An 8629-nucleotide genomic window follows, 5' to 3' on the forward strand; every position below is an offset into this window, starting at 1 on the left:
GGCCACTTCTGTCCCTCTGTGCCCTGGCCTGGGAAGTCCCCTTCCCTTCTCTGGCCATCTTGTCCCTAATTTCCTTTAATGTCCCACAGATGGCCGGGAAGGTGATGAGCTCCTTCCTCCTCAGGGCCCTCTCTGCAGAAAGTCAGAAACAGCTTCATTAGGGAAACAGGCACCAGGCAGGTGCACACCCAGGTCAGGCGCCTGCCACCAGAAACTCTTGGCACAGGCACGTTTCAGATCTTGGATTTTTTTTAATGGCAATATCCACATGTACATAATTTTTGGATTTAGGCGCATTTTAGATTTCAGATATCCAGATCAGGGCTCCTCAACCTGGACCTCACTTTTGATAAGGCATCTCACATGGTCAAGGGCGTGACTCAAGGCCATCTGGACCCCACGCTGTGCTCTTCACACCACAAACAGGCAACCGGGTCCGGCCTGTCATCGGCAACCCCTGTGGCTATGGAAACGGTTCCTAGCATCGGTTGGTTTTGGTGCCTGGTGGAAGCACCTGCTGTCCACACAGAGATCTGGGTATCTCGCTGGTATCTGGAATCCAGTGACAGTCTGCCATCTGTGTTTGGCCTGGACATGGCCACCTGTCATCCTTTCTCCCAGGGTTCAAGATTCTTAGTAGGGATAGTCCATTAAGAAAACTTGGATCTAACTGGAAACAGTTTATCTGTGGCCTTCTTCTGACCTGAGGGAATAGGACGGGGCGAGTGCAGAGAAGGGGGCAGGGTGGGGGCAGGGCACCCGTGGAAGCCTCCTACTCCTCCCCCACCCAGAGACGTCCAGAAACATGCATGCTCTGCAGAGAGCCAGGAAAGGGTTAAAATAAAACAAGGAAACAGACTGAAAACATTCCTGGAAGCACCTGCGTGGCTCTGAGACCATCTGCCTCGTGTGCTCGCTCTCCCTGGAGAAATGGGAGGATTTGAGCTTTGAATACTATTGCTCACCCAAGGTTTCACCAACTGCCAAATAGCTGTGCACTTTGACTCACTGCAAGAGAGAAGCAGATGGCACTGGTTTCTCTTGCTTTTTTTTCCCCTAATGTTCCTGGCCACCAGGGCAAGGGACTGCTGAGGAGAGATTCTCTGTGATTTAGGGGATTTCAGGAAAGTTTCTAGCTTTTCTCTAAACAACCCCGGATACAGGAAACTTTACTGTGCATGGTGTCGATTTTCTTCCTCTTCTGTATTTGCCAAATGCTGGTTCATGTGTGTATTTCAAAGATCACAAAAGCCAACATTTGTATCGACCTCACTGATATGAGGCCATTCTGTTAGATATAGACCTTGTCCTAGGACCTCCATACTAACCCTGATCCTAAAGTCCTTTCGTCCCACTCCAACACCCTCCTGTGAATGAGGTTTCCCCGACCAGCCTGGACTTTGCCTCATTTGAATCTCTCTATTAAGATGTGTAAACTTCTGTAAAATGCTTCTATTAACAGTTCCTGGCATATAGTAGGCACTCAATAGATGTTAGTGATTATTAGCAACGTGTTCCTTAGAATCAGCAGCCCACGTTCATCCCCTTAATTACACTCTCTCTCAAGCTTTTGATATATATTATGACAATTTCCAAATGATGGTCTGCAATTAATTACTATTGCTTCTGAACTCAACCACAAGGTAAAATCCGGGCCCCATCCTCAGCCCACAGGGTCTCTCTATGGCAGGTACAGAGGGCAGCTCTAAGCTTAAAAATAATGATCCCGCCCCGTCCTGTGCGGTGAGGGGTTTAGGCTCTGGGCCTAGCCCCACCCATCATGTCTCTTTTGTGAAACCAGCTTCAGGGAACAAGCATGTCATACTCCTTCCCTTTTCTCCTGGACACACCCACCTAAACTACATTTCCCAGCATCCCTTGCAGTATAATGGGCCACGTGACTTGGTTCTGGCCAATGGCATGTGAGCAGAACTGATGTGCTCACAGGGATGTCCAGGCTCAGACTCCAAAAGCAAAACAACAACAAGCCCTCTGGGACAGCTCTCCGAGGATGACTATGGGAAGGAAGTGCTTCAAGGTGGCATCAGAGACACGAGATGGAAGGAGTCTGGTCCCCCAAACTCCATTTGGAAGGCCCCAAGGAGCTATTTACCCTACACACCCACACTGAACGGTCCCATCAGCAGGAACATTTATTATTGTCAGCCATTATGTTACAATACTGAAAGTCTGGGATTCTTAGCTGTACAGTTAACCTATGCTAGTAAAATAATTCAGGGGTCTTCAGAGCATCCAGATAGATGAGCACATGATTCAGGGGCTGGCAGGGTCTATGCAACCCAGAGAGCGCAAGTCATCTCTGCAGAGGAAGGCCAACTGGGAGCAGACTAGCTACGCAAGTAGTCAAGTGAGCCACACCAACAAGCTGATGAGCTAGGTCATTCGATTATGTTCTTTGCCGTAAAATAGGTGGGACAAAGAAAGAGACAGAAAATCTCGCGGCTCTCAGCGAAGCCCCGGTATGGGCCAGAGATTCCACCCCTGCCCCATTGCACGGTGACATGGGCATTCCCAGAGTGATGGGCTGTGGCTCTGCTGATTCTGGAAAGTTCACTCTGAGAGCTTGATGAGGCCCATGGGTGGTATCATTTTACTTCGGCTAAACCTAAGAAGCCCCAGGAGGACCACCTGTCTGGGAAGTCTCTGTCCTAACCAAGCAGTGCGGGACAGGGACAGGAGCCCGGAATCTGGAGGTGAAGACCTGGGTCTAGGGAGCTTTAAGACAGTAACATGCACAGGGAAACCTAGAGCAAGGCGTGTCCCTCCCTAGACTCCTGTTTCCTCATCTTACACTCGAGGGCCTGGAGCCAGATCTGAGGTCACAAAGTGGAGGCAGAGAAGAAAGGGCGGCCAGCAAGCGTGTGCGACTTGGCTTGCGAGGCAGCGTTATGATTTTTCTTAATTACTTCTCAGCAGTTAAAAATTAAGGAATTTTCCCCAGCACTGCTAGAGAGAGAGAAGAAAAAAAGAAAAAGAAAAACTCAAGGGTTTTTGCATTACAAACTCTGATTGCTCTTAAAAAGTCTACCAAGGCTAGATGCCTGTCCTCCCAGGGCAGCCGTTGGCCTTGCTCTCCAGACAGGACACACTCTCTGGTTTACACAAATCCTCCCGCCCCCAGATCACACATTCATTTCCATTACCTGCCTGGGTGGCCCTTGCTGGCACTTGGGTTTGAGACCCCAGTGTGAATGGTTTCTAGCAGTCCCTCTGCCTGGTCCAGATGTCACACCACCTTGATACCTAGTCTACTGCTCCATCACTAATTGTGCCCAGCACACAGTGGCTTAAAGCATGACTTTGATTCCGTGCGGTGAGCTGCTATTCTGCTGGTAGATGATCTGGTATGCAAGGTGTGACAGCTTCGGTGGTCTGAGGCTCGGCAGGGATGACCAGAAGTCTGGACTCTGCTGGATCTGTCACCTGGGACATCTGCGTGTGGCTTCCCCACCATGGCATGGCATGACATGGAGACAGTGGGACTCAAATGATGGCTCAGGACCTCCAAAGTGAGCATTCCTGGGGACCCAGGCAGCAGCCACAAGGCCTCTTTAGACCAAGCCTCAGAAGCCCCAGAAGGTCATTTCTGCCATGTTCTATTGATCATGCAAGTCACTAAGAAGAGCCTAGTCATGGTGTGTGTGGGGGGGGTGAATTACACTCAATGTAAACAATAGAGGAGAATCTATGTCACTTTAATCTATCACAAGTCTATTATTTAAAAGTTCCTCTCTTAAATTAGAAGATACAGATTAATCCAAGTAAAAAGAATCTTATAATAATCCACTATGCTTCTTAAAAATGATGTCTCTGGCTACGAAGCAGAAAGACGGGTGTGTACAGGAGATAGTGCACTCTAAGCTGCACCTACTGCCCTTCTCAGAAGCCCCCTTTGGCCTGCTCTATCACATAGGACACTTGGAGTTACAAAGAATCGAACTTCAAGCTCTTCATGAAAAAATAAAAGAAATTATTGATTCACACCAATGACAGTAAACACAAAAGTAAATATTCAGGACAATGTAAGTGGGTTTTGGGGGTTGGCATTTTCTTCTCCTATCTGGTTTAAAAGAAAACTACATGAAGCAATAATGATAAAACCGTCAGTTGCTTACAGTAGGTAAAAATTTAATTTGTATTACAATAATTGCACAGAGGAAGAAGAAGGGAATGGTGCTCTATCTGATGCAGAGTTTCTAGATACTATTAAAGTTAACCTTAATTTGAAATAGGTTATCTTAAGTTGAGATGTTAATTGCAATCTCCATGACAACCACTAAGAAAATTACATTGTAAAAGAAACAAGAAGGAAGTAAAATGGTAAACAGGAAAGTCTGTTTAACACAAAAAGAAGTCTGTAATGAGGAAATTAAGAATGTAAAAAGACATGAAATATACTGAAAATAAATAGCAAAATGGCAGACATAAATCCTGCATTATCAATAATTATACTAAATGTAACTGGATTAAACACTCTAATAAAAAGGTAGAGGGATTATCAATATGGATTTAAAAAAAAAACATTGCCAAACTGAATACAGTGTACAAGCAACCTACCTCAGATTCAAAGATAATAAAAAGGTGGAAAGAGAAATACTTGATTCATGTACCTAATGGCAAAAAAAAAAAAATAGATTTTACATTAACCTCCTATGGATCTAGGAGTTCAAATAATATTGTTAGGACTTCTCACCCACCTAAGCTTCCTTCTGTGTCAACTCCCCTCTCAGGGGACTCTGCCATTCCTGATGGCACTCAGAAGCTCTAGGCTTAGTAACTTCAATGCAAAATAACATGGTTTTTTTCATCTCCTTTGCCAGAAAACTTCTAGTTTGAGTCTCCTTGGAGAGCTTTGAGCCAGTTTCCAAAACCAGGCATGAATCATATGCCCTGACCTAGATTCAAAGGCAGTTTGTTCCCCTTCTCCTGAACAAAATAGCCAGAGAGTAGGAGGAGAGCTTCGACCTGAAGGCCAGGAATTAGACCCAGGTCACAACAAACAGCAGGTCTCTCCACACAAGCATCAAGGTGGGCTGGCGGGATGTTCTCTGGCTGTGGATAAAGCAAAGCTAAACCAAAGATGGAGTCAAGCTTATGTTTCTAAGTTCGTGTTTTAATTGTCCAAGAGTTTCTGGGCTAATTTTGCAAATCTCTTTAGCTCCCTGATACAAGGAACACAGTTAAGTTCTAAGGGATTTGGAAAAGGGAAAGTGGAATTTCACATCATGAAGCACCTGCTCCACACCCGGCCCCTTTTCCTAACCAGTCGTACTAAGCCGTGAAACCCTACGAACGAGATGGAACTAGACAGAAGCACGGGATGGGCAGCCATTTGGCCAGTGTGCCTGTGTGGCACGTGGTAGTCTGCATTTCCACCCAAGTCACCTCAGTCCCAGAGCCCAGAGTGTTTGTCCCTGCCAGAGACTACACTGCCTCCGTCACCTTGTGCAGGATGCCACAGCACAAGTCTTCCTACAGCTGCGTGACCTCCTAGGTGCCCAGGTCTAAGCGAGACCTGGGAAGAAGCCAAAAACCTGTCCGGGCTGGAATTCGGCTTCATTGACAGATCTGGGTTGGAACATGAGGATTAAAGCAAAATCAGAGAGATTGAAGATTGAGCCCCAGCAAAACGCAAAGTCAGAGTTTCTTGGATTTCACTGCCCTGGGAATATATTTCGCCCTCAGAGTCTGATTGTCGGTGGTTCACAGAACTTGCTTGTCCCTGCTCCGCATGCCCGGGCGTCTCTGTGGGTAGACATGGTTATCTGTCTGGGAATTGGCCTCCTCGGGTTGATGGCTCATGATTCTGGCTTTTATTTGCCTCTCAGTTCCAGCTCACATCACACCAAATCCTGTCTCTGCCTTCCTCTTGGTATCAGGGACGAATTCATGATGAAAACAGGGACGGTCACAGTTCACCTTCTCTCTGGGCTTCTCTGTGGCAGAGGCTGGTCACCACCCTTGAATCAGAGAGCCCCCTCATCCACACCTCTCTCTGAACATGCTCCTCTCATTGTTGATGGACAAGGCAGAAATTCCTACCTATCGTGTGTCCTACTAAACACGACTTCTCAGAAACTCAGCCATAAAAAAGCACGGTGATGCTATCAGATTGGGCAGGAGGGGTGTCAGACAGAACCAAAGAAAATAATCTACCTCATTCATCATGGAATTATAAAGTATTCCAATAAATCTTTCCTATCAAAACGATTTAGCCAGGCATCAGAGGATGCCTTAGGCCGAGCATAAACGTAGCCCTTTTATTTATGAGAAACAAAAAGCCAGTCCCTACCCACAGCTAGAGAAAACTAAAAATTAGGAACTTGGTTTTGTGGGAAACATGCCACCTCTACCACTTGTTTTTATTCCAGCCCCTCTCCACCACCTTTTTTTTTTTTTGTAAAAAATGAAAGGTTATTTTGCTAGCAGAAAACTGTTATTGTTGCTGAATTTGCTAAGAAAATTGGGCAATTTATCAGTGAAGATGGCAACAGCAAAAATACGCAGGGTTGCCAGAGGCTTTATTTTGCCATCCTCAGCAGCATTTAACAAGTTACCAAAGAAATTCCAGGTTCCAGGATGGTAATAATGAAATGCGGTCTCATGGACAGGGAGGTCAGTTCTGGATGGGTTTCCCCGGAGCGTGTCCTCATGGACACCAGAAAAGCGGGGTCACGCTGTCAGATGCTTATTCGCTTTAGTGATGGGTTGCTGGATCAGATCTCTGAACCTTACGCCACAAATCTCCCTGGAAGAGTTGGGACTAGTAGCCAGGATTAAGTGACTATTTTCTCTGCTCTTGCCGGGGTAGCTCTTCCTTATCAGCATTCCATGTTAGTTTTTTGCTCTGAATAATGTCTCGTTTCGTAAAACACCAAAAAAAAAAAAAAAAAAACAGTGTCGTGATGGGGAGCAGAATGGATGGTGTGGCATGGGTGGGGCGAACACCATTCGGGGGAATAGGGGAGTCTGGGCAGTGATCACGGTGAACAGCAAAGCTGTTGTTACCGACCATTTTATAGGAACTTGTTCTTTCTAAGGCCTCCTGCTTACATATTTCATAAACAATGTGCTTGAGAAATGCCCGGCAAAGGTTCAATGGATAGAGTAAGAATGAGTGCTGAGCGGAGACAGAGAGCCCGACTCCAAAGTGCTGTTGGAAAAGCAGGAGAGACACAGAACACGATGTCACCAGGTGGATGAAACACCCCTCAGCCTCCTCGGAAGAGGCGTTGCCATGGCGACCTCAGTAAACACTCAGTCAGCTCTTGGGGACCACAGAAAGTTGTTGGGAGAAGGCAGTGGAAGGTGTGGCCATGGAATGGAGCCAGGCTGTCAGGAATGGTGCCGCGCCCACCATTGGACAATCTACACCTGTCTATTAAGGTGGAAAGTTTTCTCTGGAGAAGCTGTTGAACTGAACAGGGGGTTGTTTATTTACGCAGGAAAGCCATATGGGCCAATGGGACGTCCTTTACTGAGAAAGAGAAAGGAAAGTTTCTTCTTGTGAGAAGACAACTTAGATGAACACTGGACCCCTGTGCTTTGCCTGCCAAGGAAGGTCGAGGTGAACGGGGAGTGCAGGGGGACGGTGTTCAGGAGTGCCCTTGTGTGCAGCAGGATTCTGGGCTCTGTAGTCAGTGTTCAAAATGGCGCCCAATGGCCCCTGACCGTTACTTATGTCCTGATGGAGTCCCGTTCCACGCTGAATAAAGAGGATCTGTGCAGCCAATAAAATGTTGACTACATGGTAGCGTCTAGGCCCGGAAGCTGAGGGCCCGGCTCTGGGGAAGCAGCTGCCCTCTATAGAGTCCCATGTGGTGAGGTGCCTGCCGACATCCACAGGAGGGCACCATCGTGGAAGTGGATCCTCCAAATCCCGTCTGTCCTTTAAGTGATTCCAGCCCACTTCATGACTGGAACCTCACAAGCGTTCTGAGGGAGAACCACTCCCAAATTCCTGACCCACAGAAACGGTGAGGTGACAAAAGTCCCTTTCCAGTCCACTAAATTGTAGAATAGCTTGTTAGGCAGCAGAAGCTGACTAATACAGCTGACTGTGATTCCCGTTTGGGGATTTGCTTCTGTAATTTTAAAATATTTCAATCCTTTACACGAAAAGGTAAAAGAACAAGTAACAAATTCAGATGCAAAGGGGATAAAAGTGCACATTCTTACATACTTTTTTATACATTAAAACAGTATCATTGTGTGCTGTTCCATCTGAGGTCTAAAGCTATGCCACCCACAAGGTCATTATATAGGACTTTTGCTCTCAGTGACACGGAAGAGCCACAGAACCCTAAGCGGACACGTCTATCTGATGTTCCAGAAGGCAGACTAGGTATCCAGGTCATTATGTACCCAGGTACGCGCTGGGGAATCTCTGGGCATGGAGACCACCAGCTGTGGCCCTCAGTACTTCTCAGTTCATTTATATTCAGCCACACTGAGAAAACTATCAGTCCTGGCTCCCCTTGAACTGCACTTTGGAGTTAATCCTAAAATAGATCTAGAAGGACACTGGGAGTATCCTGTTTGCCCACAAAGTCTCAGAAAAGCAGTCACAATTCTGTCCCTGGCCCTGATGCTGCCTAACTCAAGTCTA

At 46.7% G+C, this 8629-nt stretch overlaps 1 protein-coding gene across 2 annotated transcripts in view; it reads left to right on the forward strand.

Moving 5' to 3' along the window:
* Positions 1-8629, forward strand: part of Kazn (kazrin, periplakin interacting protein) — an 892501-nt gene that overhangs the window by 455875 nt on the left and 427997 nt on the right. The window lies entirely within an intron of this gene.

The sequence above is a fragment of the Ictidomys tridecemlineatus genome, chromosome 11 (assembly GCF_052094955.1).
Source record: "Ictidomys tridecemlineatus isolate mIctTri1 chromosome 11, mIctTri1.hap1, whole genome shotgun sequence".
NCBI classification, from domain to species: domain Eukaryota; kingdom Metazoa; phylum Chordata; class Mammalia; order Rodentia; family Sciuridae; genus Ictidomys; species Ictidomys tridecemlineatus.